Source organism: Protopterus annectens, chromosome 1.part0 (genome assembly GCF_019279795.1).
Source record: "Protopterus annectens isolate FY-2018-M chromosome 1.part0, PAN1.0, whole genome shotgun sequence".
Lineage (NCBI taxonomy): Eukaryota > Metazoa > Chordata > Ceratodontiformes > Protopteridae > Protopterus > Protopterus annectens.
In genome coordinates, this window is record NC_056725.1 from 1037158376 (window position 1) to 1037184665 (window position 26290).

Sequence of the window (26290 nt, forward strand, 5' to 3'; positions counted from 1 at the left end):
CAAATAGGAAAAAGAAAGATTTAACACTTATTAGTCTTGATATAGGTTCAGCATTTGATTCAGTAAGTTGGGACTATCTGTTTACCTTACTGAAATGCACAAATTTCTCTGATGCATTTGTAAATTTAATTGAGCATTTATACAAAGGAACGCTGGCTTATATTAAGGTAGGAACATATGTTTCACAAAAAATACCCATTCTTAAAGGTACAAAGCAAGGATGTCCACTTTCTCCACTATTATTCACTTTAGTAATGGAGCCTTGGGCTAATTTGATTAGAAACAGTACTGACATAGATGGTTTTGAAATAGAAGAAAATACAACATCAAAAATTCTACTTTTTGCAGATGATGTTCTAATTACATCAGCAGGATCTAATTCTTCTATGCAGTCTTTATTTGATAAAATGATGAATTTTAAAAGTATTTCTGGTTTAATATTCAATGAAGAAAAAACTAAAATACTACCTATATATACACGAAAAAATACTCTCATTAGTGATTTTACTAAATATGTACCCAACTCAGGTCAGATAACTTATTTAGGTATAATACTATCTAAAGATATTAAATCTATTATATATAATAACTATAATACCTGTTTTCTTAATATACAAAATCTTTTTAATACCTGGAATAATATGTTTTTACTATGGAGGAGAGACTTACAATTATTAAAATGATAATATTCCCCAAGATTTTATACTTAATACAATCAATAATACTTTCACCTACAAAAATAACTATCAAGAAACTGAATACACTAATGTTAAATTTCTTATGGGCACCTAATAGACCTAGGATTGCATTAAAGAAACATACTAATAGCTGGTCTCAAGGGGTATTTCTTTTCCAGACTTTAATTTATATATTATCTCTTCTATTATAAAAGTTATTACTTTATTAATAGATCGGTCATATGTCGCAAAATGGAAAGATTATTGGGAGCTAATTAGTATGCACTTCATGAAAATCTCCTTAACACATAAAAATATGATTATAAATAACTCCATGTTGTGGTTGCTAAAGGAATTTTGTACTTCACCTATTACACCTAAACATATGGTCTGTTACCCATTAAATATTATTATTAGTTATCATAACTTTATATTCATGCACCCTAAGTATAGGGAATGGAATTTTATTGTATTCCCTATAATTTATACTCAGGGTATGCTTATGTCATCTACTTCTGAAGGAGCTCATTTAGCTATAGATAATAATCTAAAGTACTGGTATCAGCTGATATCTGATAATAAAGTTAAAAATCTAGATTTCTTAAAACAAGAATTTGATCTAAGAGAAACTTGCTGGTTAGAGGTTCAGATCTTTAGACAACATCTCATTGATAGAATAGATCTAATGTCTATAACAGTTAAAGAATCTATTCCAAAACTGATTGATTACTTGATAATAAATTTACAGCATAAAGTTTCTGATAAAGGTAAACTTTCATATATACATAAAATTATCAGACAAGAAACTTTTTACAATGTAGATTCATACTGGAATTATTTCACCTCTATTAATGGGGACCCACCAACTCAACAAGATAAACAATATATATTGGAATCTGCTTATAGAACTACATCTTCCATTGTCTGGAGACTTTATACATGGAAATTTTTACATAGATCTTTTATACACCTTTGATGATGAATAAAATTAATAATAAAGATAATCTATGTAAGAGATGTAATGTAGAAATTAATGCTGACTGGGCTCATATGTTTTATGACTGTATGAAGTTGAAAGAATACTGGAAGTCAATTAATGAATTTTTGCAGGCTCTTTTTACAGATAATTTCATTATTTCTAAGTCTCTTATATTATTCAACACACCTGTACCTCAATGTGTTAAAAAGATTAAGCTTCCCTTGTTATGGTCTATCCTAGCAGTGGCTAGGAAAATAATAACTAGAAATTGGATTTCAGATACACCTCCTTCGTTCAATGAATTTAAAAATGTTATGAATATAATGTGTCATATGGAAATAAGCACAATTAGAATGAGAGCAACTAGAAAAACATCACATTTTATTGTATGGGATAATTTACAAAATTTGTTAAAAAAATTCTAATTTCAATAGCACAGTATTTTACTTTAATTAATTGATCTGATTGTAGTGGATGTCTTTGTAAATACTTTAGTTGTTTTGTTGAATATTATAATAATACCTATTTTTAATTATTTGTATAAAATTGTTATGATATTTCTCTTATATGTTAAAACAATAAACTTGTTTTGAAAAAAAAAAACATAGATATTCATACACTTTGTTCTACTCATCACTGTTTTAAACTTAGTCTACAACATTAATATCAGCCAGTGAAATACTTTAACTAATGTGATCGGATACATGTTTTTTTCAAAGAAATATGTTGTAACTTCATTTTTGCTTCAAGTAAAACAGTTTATGTTAATGTTAAATTATGTATTTCAATATGTTTCTGATCATAAGTGTAAGCCATGTGTGTCATTATCAGTTGTATGGTTCTAAGTGAAGCTATTACTGAAATATACCAACTACATTAATTTCTCACTAGGTAAGACCATATCTCACAAATTTCATATCATTTTATTGCGCCAAAGTATATCTTTACATCTATCCCCTACAATGATATTTGAGTGAGTTTAGAAGTAAGCCAATGTACTAATAATCAGCTGCTGCTGTCCTGTACTGGGACCTGCCTGCATACTCAGACTGACATATGCTACATCCTCAGTTCTTGTCTGCAGTTGAGCTTGTTCTTTTTTGTTTGTTTTTTTTTTTATGTGACAAGGCACATCTACCCACTACAGGTGTCTACTACCTGTGCCATTACAATTCTTCAAGATTTTTATAACCTGAACATTTCTGCATTTGCATTGAGTTTGTAAGACCTGAAATACCACTTGCCTGATTAGGACAATGCAGGGCAATAACATACAAGTAGCACTGTACATGTCATCTTGACAGCATCACTACATGCCTTTTCTGAAAATATATAGTATATATGCCACAGAACTAAAAAGATGACTGATTACTCCAAGGCTGGCCTTAGGTCAACTGGTGGCCTACGTGAAGGGGCTCAGTTGCAACCCCAGCTACAGATATCGTCCAGTGCCCCACATTCCAGTTTTCCTACACCATCCAGATTACTTTTTTCTTCCTTTTTCTCACAGTTTGTTTTGCTTTTCATTTTTTTCCTGCTTTTTTTATTAATTCAACATGATTTAAATAGGCAAAATTGCTTTATGATTGCTATACAGGAAGCAACTGAAGCTTATGGGGGTGCATTTTACAGCTTTGTCTTTTTCATCCAATGATGGCCTGAATGTAAATTATGTTTAAGGGAAGAAGTTCATTCCTGTTCTTCAACTTTGGTTTTCTCTGAATCATTTGAAGACATCCTATCTGACCAAGACTGCACTTTAATAACTAAATTAAGCTGGAAGTCTAGAGGTCACCATGTACTCAGAAGCTATGGAGCTATAGATGCTCTGAAGTGCATTTTAGACCTTTTTTTCCAACCATTTACTTCAATGATGACATCAACAAAAGTCATCCATAAGGAAGGAACTTCAATCAAACTTTTTTTATTTCAAGGAAGAAATGAGGTGTATCCAAGGCTTAGTGTTCAAAGACAACCAGATAGGACTGCATCATAAACATTGAAGACAAATGCATGTAGTGATACATAAATCATATCTGGAAATAGTACGTCTCACTATGCCACCTTAGAAAAGGTAGTCACTTTCTGTGTATCCCTGTCTTGAGTTAAACCATGATGAAAATTAAGATACAAATGGACAGTCATTTATTTCAAGTTGCTGCTGTCATATGTATCTATCTATATAGATGATAAACCCCTACCCATAAAAGATGTCAGACTTGTACTGAACTGAAAAACAAACAGAACATATATGATGTCAGATATACATAAAATAATGCATAATTACCCTCCTCTGATAGATAGCCACCTGCATATACATCTGATGTTTGATTGCAAGGAAAAGGGAAAAATAATAATAATTACAATAATGTTTCCAACTTGTTACTTTTAGACAGTATACTGCGGTGATACAGGCTTAGTGACACTCTAAGCACCATTCTGAAGTTTGTGAAGAAAATTAAAGAAAAAACGTATTACTTTCCTACTGTCCAGCACGGGACTTCCATTCTAGTAATAAATGCTTAATACTCACAAATAAGACAAATAATGTTGGAGGAGACTCACTCTACTCCAAATATGTTGCTAAACTTTGGAATAGTATCCCCACACAAATAAAACTCTCCAACAAACTCAGCAATTTTAAACAACTGCAAGCAACATCTTAACCAGTCCTGGTCCTGCACATGTTCATAATCAGATTAAGACTTTGTGCTCACCATGCAATACTCTCCAAATGCTTTCCGTAAACAGAATACTCTCAACCTCTCACTGAAATGACAAACAATGTTTATACATAACCGCTGCCTGTACAATCCCTTAGTTGCATATGGGCTTTCTCTTTAATAACTTCTATATTTGTCAAATCTTAGAATGTTTAAATCTAACTATGTATGTGTATAAATGTAAATAGAAATACAACTACTCTATACTTAACTATAACTAAATAAAATGCAATGTAAGCAAATGCACCTTTTCTCCTGGGCCTCCTCTGAAAATGGGTATTATCCAGTCGGACTTTCCCAGTAAACAAAGACAAATAAATAAATAAATACATAAATAATAACCACATTGTCCTCGGTATAACACAAAAATAGTTATCTTTCAGATTTGAGATGAAAGTTACAAGAATTGATGAAAATCATCCCCAGCTCTACACACAAGCTGCTGTTACCTTCTGTGTACACCTCTGAGCAGGGTTTAATTTAGATGAGGTGGAGCTCACTGCAGAAGCCACTACTAAGCCTGTGTTAAAATCAACTTATATAGCCTTAGTGTGTGGGGTCTGGTTGTTCTGCAATGCATTTTTATGCCTTATTGTTTTGAAAGAGAACTTAACTTGAGCAAATTACAAAAAGGTCACTTGCTTTCATCTAAACAGCCCCCTTCCCCAACAGACAGTTATAGCAACTTCTACAGATAGACATCCCCAGCAACTATAACTGTAAATGATAGCGATATCTTGTATTGCATTTGGCAAAAGTTGTTTTAAACAGGCTACAGGGTGTGCAGTCCCAAACCTCACCTCCACTATCTTGTCAGAAACACCCTCCATTACTTTGGCATTAAGACAGATGGTGTAACATCCATCAGGTGAGCTACTGTCCCCCTGTACCACAGGACCACAAGGCTTTTAAAAGTGTGTCAGTAACAGCTGACTTTGTATATATTGTGGGGGTGCTGGGGGGCAGCAGTCCCCTTGTTGCATATGGGCATTTCTCTCTCACCATCAGTCATTCAATGCCACTCCAAAAGCTGCAAGGAAATGGGGTAATGTGTTTAAAGTAAGTTATGCATTGTATTTCAGCTTTACTCTATGGAAACAGTAGTAACACTTAAAAGTGTTCCAGGTTGCTTCACATAAATCACAGTAATGCTGCAAATGCAAAATAGTCCTGCAAAGCCAGTGACTCTAAACAAAGAAAACAAAATGGTAGGTTGCTTTCTATAGACAGCTTCCACCCTGACCCAGCAGTTGTAATTAAGCAGGACAACCATGGGTTGTATTTCAACTTTGTACAACTGAAACAGTAGCCACAAATTGAAGTATAACAAGATACGTTTACACAAATCACAGTAATCCTGCAAACTTGGACTAATGAGCAAAATGCAGGCATTAGTCATATTCCCCCCAAAGAGAGGCCAGCATTTTATGTACAACAGCAGGTTTTGCATCAGCAAACCATGTTGAGATCCTGAAGGTAAACTACATCAAAAACAGAAACATCAACTTCCAGGTATGCATGTGTCAAGGTTGCTTCTCAGCACATTCCCCACATTGGAAGCTGTGCCCTCCACACCCCTCCCTGCTAATTATATATACTAAATCTGAGAACACACTATACCTAGGGAAAGAGAATATTCTCTTACCCAAGGATTGTCGATTTCACACACTGGTCAATTAAACAGCTGTTCACCAAACTCTCCATTGACCAAACCAATGGAAACTATTTATTTATTTATTTGACATTTGTTGACCGGGAGTGTCCAACTGAGCAAAAGCCCTTTTTCATAGGAGGTCCAGGGAGAAAAGCTGCACTTTATCACTAATGTTTAATAACATACAAATAGTCATGTAAAGTACATAAGAAGTAAGAGGGAATAGGCCTATGTGCGATTATCAAAAGTATTACAATGAGGAGAAGCAGTGTACAAGATATTATAAGACAAGCTATGTCACAAAACAGCTGCTAGAAACAGCAGATCGGTTATTTACATATTTACACAAAATCAATATTAAATTCAAAAGAAATGAAAGCACTTTAGTATAGAGAGAGAGGGAGATTATTACATGATACTCAGTACAGTCGGCATGGAAACAGTTGAAGTAGAGTTGACAATGCGCAGCATCACTGTAGTATAGGTAAGCCCTATTTGTGTTGCTGGGGATTAGCTAGGAGTTACAGTTACAAGTTCAGGTATTAAGAAGATATTGTTTTAGAGCCTTTTTGAAGTCATGTGTTGTTATTTTTCTGATGTTAGAGGGTAACTTATTCTAGTTTTGGACAGGGGACTACCTATATAAGTTTTGGCCAATGCTTTTTTTGGGGGGATTAAAGATTTCAAGGAGGTGAAAGTTAGAGCTCTTGAGGGATCTAGCTGGTGTATGGCCAGGAAGGAAATGCTAGGGCAGACAGTGGGTTTGCAAAGAATGGAATGAATGATAAATAATTGAGAGAGTTAAAGCTGATGGGAGAACTTGAGCCAGTTTAAGTCAGAGAGGGAAAGACAGTGATGTGATTTTAGGGATTGGTTAGCAGCAAAATGTTAAATTATGTTGTAGGTGCTTTTAAGTTTGGTCTGTAGATTAGTTAAGATGTGTGAGCCATAAATGAGGCTGGGGAGAAGGTAAGCAAGTGCTAGTGTTCCTCTAAAATCTTTAGTGAGGAACTGTTTATTTCTGTAAAGTTAGCCAGTCCAAGTTTTAAGTGGGTTTTCCTAATGCAGTGGTGAGCATGGAGGTCAAATTTAAATTGGTCATCAATGATGGCCTCTAGGACTTTTGTATGGGATTCCAGGTTGAGTGTGATGTTGTTAGATGAGGTGATAGAATGGAAGCTTTATAGTGGGAGAGAGATATGGAGAGGAATAGCAGAAGTTTGGTCTTTTTGGGGTTTAGAATGAGTTGATTGTTAATGAGCCAGGTTTCAATGGAGTTGAAGGAATTTTGGGTGAGAGTGTGTAGATCAGAGATGGCATCAGCAGCTGAAATGATGTTAGAGTCGTCGGCATATTGTATGAGAGTACAGACAGGACAGGATGTAGAGAGGTGGTCGGTGAAGATGCTGAAGAGCAGGGGGCCAAGAAGAGATACTTGTGGAACTCCCATTTGGATGGGCAGGAAGGGAGGTAAAGTGGAGAGCCATTTTACAGAATGTTGCCAGTTGGAGAGGTAGCTGGAGAACCAAGAGATGGTTGAGGTAGAGAGGTGTTTAAGGTCAGCAAGTTTGGAGAGAAGGATAGTGTGCGAGATAGTGTCAAAGGCTTTAGAGAGGTCAAGGAAGATTCAGGAGACAAATTTGTTGTTATTTCTAACAAGGGGGATGGAGTGGGAGAATGAGATTAGGGCTGTAGAGGTGCTGTGGTTGGGTTAAAATCCATATTTGGTAGGGATGAGTAAGTTTTCAAGTAGCAGATGGTCCATAATTTGTTTGTGAACACATTTTTCTAGTATCTTAGATAGGGGGATAATATAGCCATGGGATGATAATTAGCAAAGTCAGTTGAGTTACCATCTTTGTGAATAGGTATAATAAAAAACTATTTCCATAGTGAAGGAACAGTGGATTTATATAAAGAGTGGTTGAAGAAGATGGATATTGTGTGATGGAGTTTGCAGAATGTCTCAGAAAGAGTGGAGGTAGGTCATCTACCGAAGGAGATCAAGGTTTGAATTTATGGAGGAGGTATTTGATGTAGTTTGTAGATACAGGTTTGAGTGAAAAGGAGTTGTTATGACAGGAACTAGGGAGTGGGGTGGTATTGTTAGAGGAGTTAGCAATGGGAATAAATTTGCTGATTGTGTCATAAAATAGGTGTTTAGTAAGTTGCTGTATTATGAGGAGTGCTATCTGGACAGGGGTTGGGAGTATTAGGGTTGCCAGGGTGGAGGATATGATTGATAGTGTCCCAGAAATTTTGGAGGTTATTTTGGTAAGATGTTTGTGGTTTAAGATAACAATTTTTCTTGTCGAGGTAGACTTGTTTTTGGAGAGGTTACAAAGTTCTATGTAGGTTTGTAGGTGGGTGGGGAATTTAGTCTTAGTCCAGAGTTTCCAGGCTTTGTCTCTCTTCTGCATGAAAGCACTAGTGGCCTGGGAAAGCCATGGGGAGTAGTGGGATTTTACTCTTACTTTTTGTGGGTGGTCAGTGAGTTGAGTATGCTCATAAATATAGAGTTAAATTTAAGTATTGCTTTATCTATGGGGAAGGTGAGATAGGAAAGACCAGTTAATAGAGGAGAGCTGGTTATTGAAAGCTTTGGGTAGAAAGGAAAAGAGGCTATGTCATTCCGTAATTTTTAGAGGTCTTAGGAGGTGGATGGAGTATCTCTGGACCCAAATTGCTGAATGGTCACTGATAGAGTTTCTGGGTAATGGTAGAGATCAGAATTGGAGACTAGTATAGATCATTAAGTGCACTGTACCTAGTCAGCCACTGTAGGTAGATAGCACATGCATATAAGTACTGAGCACGTGCAATATCAGTGCAATTTTGCATATGCATTCAGAGTGAATGCAGACATGAATGAAGATGTACATGTGAGAGTGTTTGAAGTAATAAGTGAGTCAGTTAGCTTAAGTACATGTTCCAGTTACTGTTCTTGATATAATTATTTACAATAGATATCTTGAACCCATACAGCATTTCATTGTCTCATTTGAACACAAGACAACTGACATGGTGCCAGAAAGGGATCCAAGGTTAAAGCAGCTTACAAATCATGAGGCACATAGTTAGAAGTGAAGAAATATACAGGATCACACTTGCAGCAACTTGCAAACAGTTCAGCGGTTATTCAAAGTACTTAAAACCTGCTTAAATGATTTTTTAGTTCCTGAATAAGCTGCAAAGCATTCAAATGTTCGAAATAATTACCAAGATAAACGAAATGTCTGAAATTGTGACATATTGATAAAAGTATTTGAAATAATTACAGAAATGTTCAAAATAATTTCAGAAAGGTTTGAAATGTACAGAAAAGTTCAAAACAATCAAATTTCTTCACAATGTACTACTTTTTCATGTTAACTCAAGCTATTTAAAGTGTCCGAAGTTTCTGGAATGTTTGCAGTATTCCCAGTGTTTGCAGTATCAAAGTAAAGCTATTTCAGAGAGATTGTTGTGTTTTAGCACATAATTACAAGTACCTGGTCTATGCTTGTGTTTAAACAAATTCTGTTGTAATTGCAGAGGAATTTCACAGATCTGGACCACTGGTGTCTGATAATAATATTGCCGAACATTGGAGAGTGTTTGAGAAAGAATATATTTTCATACAAGCTGCATTTTCTGACAAAAAAATGTACAAGAGCATTAATACTTTTTAATTTAATTGGCTTGGAAGCCATTGAGAGGGAACTTTCACTTGTGTATGCACCTAGTGTGTATGCAGGGGTGGGGGAAAACTGCCATATTATGATACAGGCTGAAATGCGGGAAGACTCTGAGTGCTTGAAACATAAATTTAGAGAAATGTGTAACTCTCAAATGAATATTACAATGGAATGGCACATATTTTACACAAGAAATCAAAAGCCTGGTGAAACTATAGCAACATATATTATTGACTTGAGAAATAAAGCTAAAACATGCAAATTTAGTGATTTGTGAGATGAGTTGATAAAAGACAGGCTTGTGTGTGGAGTTAATAATGCGTTTATATCACATTATCGAAAGATGAAAATAGTGAATGCTATTTCATCGGCCCCAAAACATCTAAACATGAAAATATTGAACATTTAGAACAGCAAATTTTTTCCCATGGAAAAAATTCACTGCTCCGAAACACATATACACAACACAAGCACATCAAACAAACAGCAACCACACACATACACTAAAATTCCTACATCTAACACTACACTAAGCTAAACATACACTACTATCTACCCACTTACCTTAACCCAAACCCTAACCCTAAGGTCCATCACTATCGCACACTCACCTAACCCGTGCCCTAACCCAAACTCACTTAAACAGCCCCTAACCGTAAAGTCTGCCACTATTGCACACACACCTAACCCGTGCCCTAACCCTAACTCACTTAACCCGCCCCTAACCCTAACGTACAAACAATCGCACACTTACCTGGACCCAACCCGTAACTTTCCACCACAGCACTAAGAATAGCAAAGCCACAGAAACGGCCAACCAAATTCTTTTCTGAGGAAAGAATTCACTGTTCTGCAGCTTCGCTATTCTTAGCATTCGCTGAATAGTGTTCGAAATAAGAATATTCTAAGTTTTAGTACTTCGATGTTCTGATATAGACCCTTAATAATGATCCAATGAGTAAGATTTTGCTTTGAGATAGTGATTAAACACTAAGCAAACCCATAGAGCTTTGTCAGATACATGAGCTTACAGAAAAGCGCATGCATATGCTTATGAATGAGAGAAGCATGCGTACAGTATCTACCAGTGTGAATATTGATAGTGTACAACACAAAGCTAAGATGAATAAGAGGTATAAACCAAAGGGTGTGGCAGCTTCTAACCCTAACTATAAACTGAAGAAGTTGTTTGCAACCCTAGACCTTATTGTTAACTGTTGTAATTGTGGAGGCAGTCATGAACCTAAATGAGAATAGTGCTTAGCTTTTGTTCAGCAATGTCACAAATGTAAAAAGTGGAATCATTTCAAAAGGCTTTGCAGGTCTAAGGTGCAGCAGTATTTTATTAACAGAGAATATCTAAAGAAGCAAGTAGATCAGATAGAGAGTTGCGAGCAAACTTTTTATGTTGATGGTGTCTGTGACTGATGAAACAGTTAATGCAATTGACTATCAGTTGTTAGCAAAAAGCGAAATATTTTGTACGGATTAATGGGAAACCTGTATAGCTTAAAGTAGACACTGGATCTAAGTGCAATGTTATATCAGCAGAAGTGTTTGCTAAACTACAAGCTGATGAGAAACTTGATTCAGCAAAGTGTGCAAAAATAGTTGCTTAGGATGATGAAGAGATTCAAACTGATGGCACAGTAGTTCTTTCATACCATTCTAATGGAAACAGTATGACTTGTAGTTTTATGTAGTGAAAAGACACATGCAGTCACTGTTAGGCCTCAGAGAAAGTTTGAGAATGGGACTGATTTAATTAAATAAAGAGGTCCACAAGTTTGAACAACAATGATAGTCTCACACAGAATATTTTTAGTGATTATGCTGATATTTTCAAAGACGAGCTTGGCAAACTACCCGTCACATATTCCATGAAGCTAAATCATGAGGTATGCCCAGTTGTCAGACCAGCTAGGAAGATTCTGATAAGAATGCTGACTGGAGTTAAGACAGCCCTGTACAAAATGATGGATTTAGGTGTAATAACCCCGTAGAAGAATCAACCGAATGGGGTATCCTCCATGGTTGTAGTTCACAAGAAAAGCTCAGATGATATTTGAATATTCATTGATCTGAGAGACTTAAACAAAGCATTTAAATGTCCTCATCATCCAATGTGTACAACAGAAATACTAGCTGCTATCATGCCAAAATGCCACTATATTTTCAGTCTTGGATGCAAAAAGTTCCTTTAGGCAAATTTCACTTGATCGCAAATCTTCATTTTTAACCACTTTCAGTGCACCATTTGGAAGATACAGATTTTAAGAATGCCATTTAGGATATATTCGGCCAATGAAATGTTTCAATGGGCAATGGAGCAAATATTTTCCTGGTTATCCATGTGTTATCATAGTAGACAGCATTATTGTAGGGGGGCAATGGTGCAGTCAAACATGATAGAAACCTTATTAACGTTCTAGACTGTGCATATGAAGTCATTCTTAAACTGAATCCTCAGAAATTTAAATTCAAGCTGAGAGAAGTTACTTATGTAGGTCATTTGTTTACCATTGCTGGCTTACAAACAGATCCATCTAAGCAAGTAGCTGTTCTTGAGATGGCAGTTCCAGAAAAAGTCACATCTTTGCAGTATTTTCTTGGTATGGTCAACTATTTAGGAGAGTTCATCCCAGAACTGAGTGAGCTTTCTGCTCCTTTACATGAATTGACACGCAAAAATGTAAACTGGTCCTGGCTGGAACAACACCAAAGAGCATTTGACAGTCTGAAGCAGAAAATTGCCAGTCCACCCACACTGAAATATTATGATGTTCACAAACCTCTAACTCTTTTGTGTGATGCTTCAAAGTATGGTCTTGGCACAGCATGTTTTCAAGAAGGCATACCATTAACCTGTGCATCCAGAAATTTAACTCAAACAGAAATGCATTATGCACAAATTGAGAAAGAGCTTTTGGCAGCAGCATTCACATGTTCAAAGTTCCATGATTATATTTATGGAAGAGCTATTCAAATAGAGACTGATCACAAGAAATTAGTAACCATTTTGAAAAAGCCAATGCACACAGCCCCAGCATGCCTGCAACTCATGATGTTAAAATTGCAAAAGTACAATTTCAATCTTGTTTATACAAAAGGCAAATATTTATACCTTGAAGATGCTTTTTCAAGAGTACCCAGAAAAACAACGGGGCAACATGAAAAAGAGACGAGCATAAAAATCACATAGCTTCAGTCTCAATTCTACAGAAGCGTAGAAATGTTATCAGTCAAGGATGGTCAGTGCGACAAACCAGTCTGCCACTTGACATACAGCAGTCGTTTCTTTACCAAGATCAGCTAGTGTTGGAAGATGAACTCATCATGAAAGGTCCAAAAGTGGTAATTCCTAAAGCATTACAACAGGAATACATCAAGATCTTGCACTGTGGTCACCCAGGAACTGATTCTACCAAAAGAAGTGCAATAGGAATGGTATTTTGGCCTTCTATGTCAAAAGATCTAGAAAAGGAAACTCTAGGATGTTCTATTTGTAATAGTACTAAACAGCACAAACAAAAAGAACCACTTCAGCTAAACCAGATTCCTGAATTACCATAGATGACAGTTGCTACTAATATTTTTGAATGGAATAGTCAGCATTACTTAGTGTTAGTAGACTATTACTCGAATCGGTTTGAAATTGACCTTCTTCCTAACTTAACATCCAGCACTGTAATTACTAAGTTGAGACATTTTTCTGTCCATGGAAGTCTGCACAGCCATTTCTGGGAATGAAGCATAGTTTACAAGTCAGCGGTTCAAGAAATTTGCTGAGTCTTAGGACTTTGTCCATGTTACTAGCAGTCCTGCATAGCTGCAGTCAAATGGATTAGCTGAGCATGCAGTTCAAAGTGCAAAATGTTTGTTAGAGAAATCCAAGAGAGATGGTACCAATGTTTTTCTCAACCTTCTCAATCTCAGAAACATTTCTCGAGACAACGTACTTGGTTCACCTGCTCAGAGATTAATGTCCCAGCAGACAAGAACAGCCTTACCAATAAAGCTTATTAGTTCCAAAACTGAAGAACAATAAGACTCAAAGCTCAGCTTTTGAAAAAAAACATCAGTCACAAAAGTTGTACTATGATAAATCCAGCAAGCCTCTCAACCCATTGAGACAAGCTGAAACTGTCAGATTACAAACATGAAAAGAGTTCAACTGAGTGGGTATTGTTAAAGATCTTTGTGAAGAACAGAGATCTTACATTATGCAGTCTGATGGACTGAATCTTAGGTGAAACTGAAGGCATATTCTTCCAGTCACCAAACCAGTGTTGCAGCAGATATTCTGTAGCAAACAGTCTATATCTAAAAATGATTCAACACTTGTTCCAGTTACCGAGGATAGTATATCTTTTCCAAACAATCCAGATGAATCCCTTGGAAGCATTGAGTGAAAAGGACTCCCCAGAGACTGTCTCTGTTGCTAAGCCCAATCACAAGTTCTATGTAACCAGATCAGATAGAATTTCCAAACCCAACCCAAAATACGCAACATGGACTTGAAGTTGATTTATTGTTGATTGTTTGATGTACTGCCTAGCATGTTAAATACCTCATTCTCTTTTCCATGACAAACAAATTAAAAAGGGAGGATGTAGATTATTGAGTGTATTGTATCTAGTCAGCCAATGTAGCTAGATAGCATGTGCATATAAGTACTGAGCATGCTCAAGATCAGTGCCATTTTGTATAGTCAGAGTGAATGCAGGCATGAATGAAGAAGCATGTGTGAGAGTATTTGAAGTAATAAGTGAGTCAGTTAGCTTAAGTACATGTTCCAGTTACTGTTCCTGATATGTTTATGCACAATCAATATCTTGAACCCATACACAGCTTAGTTTCATTTGAACACACAAGACAAGTGACAACTAGTATCCAGTCAGCGACAGAGGATGAGTTAGTAGGCTTGTTAAGGTGTGTGGGCATGGTGATGAGTTGAATGAAACCATGCAGGTTGATAAAAGAACAGGGTGATTTGGAAGATAAGGATAGCCGATTAATGTCAGCATGGCCTAAGAGAGTGGTTTAATTTGTAAAGTTATGGGAAAACCGTTCAAGAGTTTGTTCTAGTAATGGGATATTGTCACCAGGAGGTATGTAAAATTTTGCACTTGTTAAGGGTTTGTGGTTATTGAGCTTACAATTAGCTGTTATGAGCTCAAATGGGTGGAAAGAAGGGAGTGGGTTAGATAGAGGGTACAGGTTGAGGTGGTCAGCGAACAAAATGGAAATACCTCCACCTTTTTTGTTGGCATGGTCTAGGTGGAGGGTGATATAAGCTGGCGGGAGGAATTCTGTGTTAGTGATGTCTGGAATAAGCCAGGTTTTGGTTACAGCAATTATGTCAGGGAATGTCAGGCCATCCAAGTATCGAAGCTGTTTATTTTCTTCATGAGGCTATGGATGTTGAGAGAGAAGAGGGTTAGGTGTTTGTTGGGAGAGTTAGGGGGATGGCATGGAGGCTGTGTGCAAGTTGTGTTATTAGAGGTTTTAGTAATAGGTCCAGGGTTGGGGTTAATGTCCCCACAGAGGAGAAGGGAATTGAAAGAATAAAGTAAAGTTATTGGTGATAGTCGTAGAAATTATATCTATGCTTAGAGTTTGGAAGACAGCTTGTGTAAAGGGATGACTTGATTTTATGGAGGAGGCAGCTGAAGGGGAGAAAGAAGGTGGGTGATATGGGGAAGTAGTGTTGAGTTTTGGTTTGAGTGGTGGAGTATGTGGATGTTGGCAGAAGGTGGGGGGTTTAATATTTAGGTGATAGGAGGAGAGGTAGGATAGTAGAAGTAGAAGGGGAGTGAGGAGGTAGGAAAAAAGTATAATGAAGATAAGCTATGAAGCATGAAAGGGGTGCATTAAAGGAGCGGGGAGGAAGGAAGGATGGGGTAGAGAAATAGAAATGTGAAGGTATATATATATATATATATATATATAAATCTCTCATATATATATATATATATATATATATATATATATATATATATATGGGTCCTCTTCAAAAATTCTAAAACCCATAACATTGAATTTCATAACATCTAACAGTACAAATCATATAAAAATAACATATAATGACATATAATGACACCAAACTCCCAAACACACTTTTTACTAAGTTTCTGCAGGGGGGCTTGATACAGTGGAGTTAGGAAATTAACTTTTTCCCACTGTAGTGTGATCTTGGAGTTGGTATATTTAATTTACAGGGGGATTGGGGGCAGAGCCCCCAACATGGGGGGTGCAGGGGGGCTTGCCCCCCTGCAGAAACGTAGTAAAAAGTGTGTTTGGTAGTTTGATGTCATTATATGTGTAGAGGATGTTATTTTCTTGTGATTTGTAGTGTTAGAGGTTATGAAATTCAATGTTATGGATTTTAGATGCTCTGGTCTCAGTGTTATGAAATTAGATGTTATGGGTTTTAGATATTTCAAAGTAGACCTATATATACATATATATATATATATATATATATATATATATATGCACATACAGGACATGTCTCTTAGCCTATTGGCACAAGAAATCTGGACAAAGTCAAAAATAATGGTGGAAGGCAAAATCAGGCACTGATTTTAAATGTTATTCTTATAAACTTAGGCAATTGCTAGTATAACAAGTTTTATGGTAGCATGCATTTTCTGAAGCATATGGTGTCTGAAACCAAAATGTCTATCATTTTGGTATGTGGTAAAATAGGCATATTCTGCAAAATCAGAGACAGCTGAGAGCTAGCCAACCTTAGCCATCCAAAATATTTGGTTGACTGCTCGTATCAATTGAAAAAAAACATATATACTAACCTAATGCCATTGCTGAGCTTCTCTTCATGCCAGACACCCTATATTTTGAATTTGTTGATGTTCTCTTGATTCATGGACTAGGTAGGTCATGTGTCAGAAGAGCAGGAGCCCAATAAATGGAACTGCAAAATCTACAGGACTTCCTCTGTAGTGTGCTGCTATGATTGCTCTAGCAAGGGTGCTTTTTCAGCATTTATTTATTTAGTTTTTTTTTTTTTTTTTGCAGTAAAGAAATGCCATTTCTTTACTACAATATATATAACTATATATATATATATATATATATATATATATATATATATATACACAATAAACACTGGAATAGTTCCCCTGCTACAGCAGTGAGAATTGAGTGCTAGATGTCCATCCATCTGGCCTATGCCTAAGGCCTGTCATGGAGTATTTCTACCAGAATACTGAAGATAAGTGTTACACTACATAGTCTCATCTATATGAATGACACCTGTGATATCTGATTGGGTTTGGGAGATAGACAATGCGATTCAATATTATTCTATATGTCGAGCACCACTCTGCAGTCCAAGACAACTGAGAATCTTCTTCTTCTTCTTTTGGCTTTTTCCCGATTAGGGGTCGCCACAGCGGATCATCTGTCCGCTCATGATTGGCACTGGAGTTTTACGGTGTCAAGTTGCCAGCCCGGCACCCAACCTTCCACAGAAGGCACACACATGCGCACACTCACACCTAGGGCCAATTTAGAGTGTCCAATCCACCTACTGCATGTCCTTGGGATGTGGGAGGAAACCGGAGCACCCGGAGGAAACCCACGTGACCATAGGGAGAACATGCAGACTCCACACAGAAGGCACCCAAGCCAAAAATCGAACCAGAGAACCTCTTGCTGTGAGGTGGCAACGCTAACCTCTGCACCACCGTGGCTGCCCTTCAAGACAACTGAGAATAAAAGACACAATTTCCAGAATGCTGCAGATAAAATGCTGATTGAAAAGAGACAAAGCAGAAACTGTGTCTGTTATGAATGCTTCATTACAAGTGCTGTAACATAAAATGTAAAGAGCAGAAGCTAAGGTAGATGACTAAGGAGCAGTTATAATTTATCTGTGGGAAAAAGATGGTAGATAAACAGTGTATCATATTAGATTATTCCCAGAAAGTGCCAGTGATACGTGCTCGAAGCAGAGCACCTACTACTCTTAGGGAAAGGATAGAGCAGAAGAGTTGATGCATGAAATTAGTTGGTGTTGATAGACAGACCCTGCTAAATGTATCAACAACATGGTGACTGTAGTTAAGAAAGCCCACGGTAGGATTTGCCTACACCCACCAAATCTCAGCAAATGGGTTTACAAGGGGAATTACCCCTAACAAGCTGTTGAAGACATAGTTGTTGCTACGCCCAATGCTATGTTTTTTTAATATTCAATGAAATTCAGACATTCTGGCAAATTAGATTAGATGAGGCAAGCTGTAGACTGTGTATATTCATATGATCCTAGATACAGATTTCTGAGAGTACCATTTGGAATTACATCAGTGCTAGATCTATTTAAGTGCAGAGTGGCTAACATGATTGAGGGACTTAAAGGTGTTGGGAATATTAATGATGACATTCTGCTCTGAGATACTACAAAACAAGAATATGGCAGCAACCTATTTAAGGCACTAGACAGACTAAGAATCTTTGAAGATCATTGGTTCTGTACTAAATGTTGTAAGATTGCTAGCACATGTGAACAGCATACTAGTGTATTGTGACTATTAGAGGGTGTTACGATGGGTCTACTTTGCATGATCGAACTTTCAAATGTTCAACTTTCATATGGCTGAGACCATAAGATCGAACATTTAATAGTTTGAGCATCTATAAAAAAGTAAAACAAACAAAAAATAAATTAAATATTTCTAGCAGGGGGGCAACACCCCCTGCACCTCCCACACCTCTTGCATTTTAAATATACCAACTCCGAGATCACACTACTTTGTGGAAAAGGGAAATCTTCCTGTTCTGCGCTGTATGGAGATCTTCGTTCAGACCGTTCAAACTTTTAAAAATTCGATCATATGGTCTCGACCATATGAAAGTTGAGCATTTAAAAGTTCAGTGATCTGAAGGGGACCCGTTACAATACATATCTACATTTTTACTACATTTGTGAGATAGGAATGTACCTCTGAGAAAATGATTGAGCATGCTATAGTATGGGGTTGGTCAAAAGATTATGCAGCTACTGCAAGCGTTAGTTAACTACTGCTTTGCACTTGTGATACTATCTTGACAATTATTCTACATATATATATATATATATATATATATATATATATATATATATACATATACATACTGGAAAGAGGTAGGAGAGTAACTGCAGGAAAAATGTATGCAGATTGAGAAGAAAATGCTAGCTGTTGTTTTCATTATCAGAATGTCATGATGACATGCATGGGAAACAAAGTTGATAAGCATCATAAATCCTTACAGAATATTTTTGGAAAATCTTATATATTACCTTCTGCCAATTTAGAGACTGCTACTGTCCCTTCTAATGTATAATGCAGATGTCCAGTACATACCAGGAAAGTTATTGATCACTGCTGATATATGGAGTACATCTTATTTTAGCGAATGCAAGGAAGAGCTGCTGGAAGGATTTGGAAATTATGAAAATCATGACACAAATGCCCTGATATTTGAGAACTACAGGACATGAACGTAGTCTTGATAGATGATACAGAAATGCAGCTGATTCAGGATATTATACTGTCAAGATAGCAAATAGTGTAAAACAACTTCATCCACTGATTAAACCATACTGAGTATTTAGAAAGGAACTATCCTGCGCACAATTGTTTTGTTTAAATGTGTCAGAGTTATTATCTTATGAGAGCTAAGCTGTCAGATAATGCTGTCTTTAAAAGAAACACATTTGGGTATGTCCATGTGCAATGGGAGAGTCAAACATGAAATGTGCTGTCTAAGATGATTGTACACATAGAATATATGGTACAAGTCTGTGATAATTGTGGCATAGCTTAAAACAAAACTATAAACAAGTATTGATACTGTATGACATTCCACCATTACCATGATTAAAACTGGGAGTTGATCTATTCTGGCACGATGGTGTCAGTTTTCTACTTTACTTGGCTGTTCCACTACACACCTGAAGATTAATCAGTTTAGGAATAATATGGCTACACAAACGGTTAATGTATTCAAATAAACATCCTCATGATGCAGTATGCCAGAATAAATAATGTTAGACAGTGCTCCACAGTTTGCATGGCAAGAGTTCAGAAACTTTACCAAAGCTTGAGGATCTGAGCATTTTACATCAAGTTTAAGAGTGTATGATTCAAACTGGAAGGGATATTCTGAAAGATTAAAGAGATGCATCAAAACAAATTGATATTTAGCATTACTGGAGTCGAGGAATATGCAATACAGTTCAAATGGATTTCATCATCTTATTTTGTGATGTAAAGAAAACCTAGAAGAAAATGTTTTATGTCATTTTTACTATTAGTACCAGAAAGTAGAATGCTGGCAACTGTTGAAAATGAAACAATGTTATGACTTGCAAGCAAAGAATTTCTGTATGTTAAATAAAATAGAAAGTGTCAGAATGATGACACCTGGACCCTTTATTAAATTCAGGAGGTTCTAATTTTGAAAAAAATAAATAAAAAATCCACCAAGGCTTGCATGAAGTCATAATAGCAACTAATTTAGTGTAAAAAATATTTAATTTTCACTTTTGTCTCTTACATTTTGTAAGCTAAGTCTTCTTCTTTCAGCTGTTCCCATTAGGGGTCACCACAGCAGATCATCTGTTTCCATTTCTTCCTGCCCTCTGCATCTTGCTCTGTCACACCAACCACCTGCATGTCCTCTCTTGCCACATCCATAAACCTTATCTTAGGCCTTCCTCTTTTCCTGTTACCTAGCAGTTCCATCCTTAGCATCCTTTTCCCAATATACTCAGCATCCCTCCTCAGTACATGCCCAAACCAGTGCAATCTCACCTCTCTGGCTTTGTCTCCAAACCTTCCAACCTGAGCTGGCTCTCTAATATACTGATTCTTAATCCTGTCCATCCTTTTCACACCCAGTGGAAATCTTAACATCTTTAACTCTGCCACGTCCAGCTCTGACTCCTGCCTTTTTGTTAATGCCACTGTCTCCAACCCATATAACATAGCTAATCTCACTATCCTCTTGTAGACCTTCCCTTTCACTCTTACTGGTACCCGTCTGTCACAAATCATTCCTGACACTCTTCTCCACCCACTCCACCCTGCCTGTACTCTCTTCTTCACCTGTCTTCCACAGTCACCATTACTTTGAAGTGTTGAGCCCAAGTATTTAAACTCATCCACCTTTGCAAACTCTACTCCCTGCACCTCACCATTCCTCTATCCTCCCTCTCATTCAAACACATATATTCTGTCTTAGTCCTGCTGACCTTCATTCCTCTCCTCTCTTGAGCAAATCTGCACTTCTCTAGGGTCTCCTCAACCTGTTCACTACTCTCACTACAGATCACAATGTCATCCGCAATATCATAGTCCAAGGGGACTCCTGTCCGATCTCATCTGCCATCCTGTCCATAACCATTGCAAACAAGAAAGGGCTCAGAGCTGATCCTTGATGTAATCTCTCTTCCACCTTACATGCATCTGTCATTCCTACCACAGACCTCATCACTGTCACACTACCCTCGTACATGCCCTGTACCACTCTTACATACTTTTCTGCCACTCCTAACTTCCTAATACAATACCACAACTCCTCTCTAGGCATGCTGTCATATGCTTTCTCTGAGTCTAGAAAGACACAATGGAACTCCTTCTGACCTTCTCTATACTTCTCCATCAACACTCTCAGAGTAAACATTGCATCTGTAGTGCTCTTTCCCAGCATGAAACCTGCTGATCAATAATCATCACGTCCCTTCTTAACCTAGCTTCCACTACTCTTTTCCATAACTTCATGCTGTGACTGATCAATTTAATCCCTTTGTAGTTACTACAGCTCTGCACATCACCCTTATTCTTAAAAATCGGTACCAAAGCACTTCCTCTCCACTCCTTACACATTCTCTCACTTTCCAAGATTTCATTAAACAATCTGGTTAAAAACTCCACTGCCATCTCTCCTAAACACCTCCAAGCTTCCACGGGTATGTCATCTGGACCAACAGCCTTTCTATTCTTCATCCTCTTCATAGCTGTCCTTTCCTCCTTGCTAATCTGTTGCACTTCATGATTCACTATCCCCTCATCATCCAACCTTCTTTCTCTCTCATTTTCTTCATTCATCAGCCCCCTCAATGTACTCTTTACATCTGCTCAACACACTCTCCTCACTTGTAAGCATGTTTTCCTCATTATCCTTTATCACCTTTACCTGCTGCACATCTTTACTAGCTCAGTCCCTCTGTCTAGCCAATCAGTTCAGATCCTTTTCTCCCTCTTTAGTGTCCAACCTTTCATACAACTCTTCATATGCCTTATCCTTAGCCTTCGCCACCTCTCTTTTCATCATACATCTCATCTCCTTATACTCCTGTCTACTTTCTTCATCTCTCTGACAATCCCACTTGTTCTTCACCAACCTCTTTCTCTGTATACTCTCCTGTACTTCCTCATTACACCACCAGGTCTCCTTGTCCTCCTTCCTCTGTCCAGATGTCACACCAAGCACCTTTCTAGCCATCTCCCTTACTAGCTCTGCTGTAGTTACCCAGCTATCTGGTAATTCTTCACTGCTACCCAGTGCCTGCCTTAACTCTTTCCTGAACTCCACCTCACAATCACCCCTTTTCAACTTCCACCATTTGATCCTTGGCACAACCATCACACTCCTCCTCCTCTTCTTGATCACCATCATCCTACAGACCACCATTCTATGCTGCCTAACTACACTTTCCCCTGCCACAACTTTACAGTCTCCAATCTCTTTCAGACAGGCCGTCCTACATAGGATATAATCTACCTGTGTGCATCTTCATCCACTTTTGTATGTCACCCTATGCTCCTCCCTCTTTATAAAATATGTATTCACTACAGCCATGCCCATCCTTTTCACAAAATCCACTATCATCTGACCTTCTGCCTTCCTCTCCTTAACGCCATACCTACCCATCACTTCCTCATTCTCTGTTCCTTTCACCAACAAGCCCATCAAAATCCACTCCAATCACCACTCTTTTGCCCTTGGTACACTCACCACCACTTTTTCCAACTCACTCCAAAATTTTTCTTTCTCATCCATCACACACCCAACTCGCAGAGCATATGCACTAACAACAAAAATCATCACACCATCAATTTCCAGCTTCATAAGCATCACTCTACTGACACTTTTTTCACCTCCAAAACATTCTTGACATACTGTTCCTTCAGGATAACACCTATCCCATTTCACCTTCCATCCACACCATGATAGAACAATTTGAACCCACCTTCGATACACCTGACCTTACTCCCCTTCCATCTGGCCTCTTGCACACACAATATATCAACCTTCTTTATCTTCATCATATCAGCTAGCTCTCACCCTATACCAGTCATACTGCCAACATTCAAAGTTTCTACCCTCACTATGACACTACTAACCTTCCTCCTCTTTTCCTGCCTTCGGGCAAGCCTTCTCCCTCTTCTTATCCTCCTTTGGCCAACAGTATCCTAATTTCCACCAACACCCTGTTGACTTACAGTACTGGTGGCTGTCATTGTTAACCCAGGCCTTGACTGATCTGTTATGGAAATCTGTATTGTTGTTTACATATGTCATTTAGCAAAAGTTTTACACCGGATGCCCTTCCTGACATAACCGTCCCCATTTATCCAGCCTTTGGACCAGCACAAAGAAATGCACTGGCTTGTGCATCCCCAGTACACTAATCCAGTTGCTATTATGACTTTGTGCAAGCCTTGGTGGATTTTTTATTTAATTTTTACAATTTCTTTATCCACTTATTCATATTGGAATTGTTTTGATTAGGTTCTAACATTGCACTGCACTGATTATGTTAAAAGGAGTATAAAAAATTGGTAATTAATGTTTATTTGTATGTCTTAATTATCTATATACTAAAGTAAACAATTTTTTACAGAAATCAGCCACTTACTAGTTTTACTTCATAGTTCTAATTAAGTAAATAAAGTTTAATGAAACTGATTGCATAATACCCATTACCATTAGCTAGAACTATCAAGCTAACCTGTTGTATCAATTTATAGATGAGCAGAATAGGAACATCATTGCTTTACAATAAAAAAGGAGTCTTCACATACTTGGTGTGTGATGCAACATATTTTTAGAGAAGACCAAGATGTCTGGGAAGTGAGTCATATGACAACTAGGGATTGTAGGACATGTGGTTAAAGGTTTTATAGTAAAGCAGAAATCTGTGTGCCTCTTGTGTTTCTTTAAACATCCATGACTTGGCTTTATGCTTTAACTAATCAGGTCTCTTCTACAGCAGATCTGACTGTGTACATTTTTGGCTACATCAAGTAGAGAGATAGATAGATATAATACATGCACACACACACACACACACACACACACACACACACACACACACACATACACACACACACACACACACACATACACACACACACACACACACACACACACACACACACACACACACACACACACACACACACACACACACACACACACACACACACACACACACACACACACAAACATATATAGATATATGTTCAGTTATAGCTGTTTACTCATAGGTGCATAGGTTGGTACTAGGCTATATATATGTATACACAAACACACATGCACATACATCTATCTATAGCTATATATATATATATATATATATATATATATATATATATATATATATATATATATATATATATACACATACATACACACACACACACACACACACACACACACACACACACACACACACACACACACACACACACACACACACATATATAGATATATGTTCAGTTATAGCTGTTTACTCATATATTCATAGGTTGGTACTAGGCTATCGGCCCTAGGGCCTATACAAGCCTAGCCATAACAATTTCCTGGCTATTTCTTCCCACAGTATTTACTTCCCTGTTCATGTTGTTTAAACATCCTTGACCTAGCCCTCATAAACATGATGGAATATTTCACTCTCCCTATTGTAATGTCCTCAATGGTCATCAATGGTCAGGTTGGACCATAAAGCCCTCTCTTTTGAAGGAAAGGTAAAACCAGGCAAACTGGCTAACCCGGGAACTTTCAGGAATTATTCTATGGCAAACTTTCTACTACTAAATGACACCCTAGCAACATTTCAAACCCTAGCAACATTTCAAACCCTTCCAATCCCTAAGAGCACCACTTCCTTTGCAGAATTGTTTACAGAAACCCTGTATAATCATATTAACAGCTGCAGACAGACAGCTGAACCAACCCTATTAAGCAAAGGATCAACTCACAAACAAGCCATCCTTGAGTAATCCCAACATCAGTAGGTTGTATAACAAAAAGAGGAAATTCATGACAAAACTTTGACAATGCAATGTGTGGTAAAAATTCCTTCACCAACGTAAACAAGCAACTCAGAGGTCTAATCTAGGCCACCAGTGCCACATTTCAGCTAAAATTAGTCTCCAAGGCCAAGCACAATCACATAGCTTTCTTCAGCTATGTCTGCAACCTCAAAGACAGTACATAGAAATGTACCGAATTAGCAAACAGTTGGTTCCAATAAAGACTGCCCCTCCAAAATGTTCCTCTTTTTCAGGGGAACAGGTCGATCACAAGCACTTCACTTCACCAGTAAACACTCGTGAGAAATCCAAAAATAAAAATTTATTCACACACAAAAAAATAAATAAATAAATAAATGAATAATGGATTAAGCGCTTTCATCTCCACTCGGGAGACTTCATCAGAATTAACATCCAAAAAGCTATGCACATTTTATATCAAACCATATTTCATTTCATTGTCCAGTCAATTAAATTCATCACTTGGTAACTATTAACTATTAAAGTGCTTAATACATATAAATACAGCAGCTATCCTTGATAGTACATAAAATTACAGTAAACATACAATAAAAATACAAGTTGTGGTATAAGACAAATTCGTGATACTTATTTTAAAAACAGTTTGTAAAACTGTAAACAGTTTGTATACAGAATGTTGCCATCCTGAAGCCTAATAATGATAAAAATTAACTGTTGCGGGGACCCTATCATCTCTGAAAGCAACAAAATTTATTGCTAAACTACCACCCCATTAGCCTGATGAGCCTGGTCTGCAAGGCCATGGAATGTATCATCATGGAACTCATAAACAAAGACATTGGTAATCTCCAACCTCTGGACCCCACACAGTTCGGGTTTGTAAAAGCAGATCATGTCTCCTAATCCTGATAGACGTCTTTGAAGCAGTCACCAAAGCCATAGATGAGAGTAAGGTGGTTCACACAGCCTTCAACACCATCCCCCACTCTGGAATTGTAGATAAACTCACTAAGCTGGGTATAAATCCCTATGTCAAAAGATGGGTTGCCAACTGGCTTACTGACATTACCCACACTGTGAAAGTAACAGACTCCAAATCCGACTTCAGACCAGTGACAAGTGGAGTACCACAGGGTTCAGTCCTGGGTCCTCTCCTGTTTGGTATCTACTTCTCTGAAGTACAGGCTAACACAGAAGATATTTGACTAACTAAGTTTGCAGATGACTGCAAATTAGGAGCCATAATCGAAACTCCTAATGATGTGG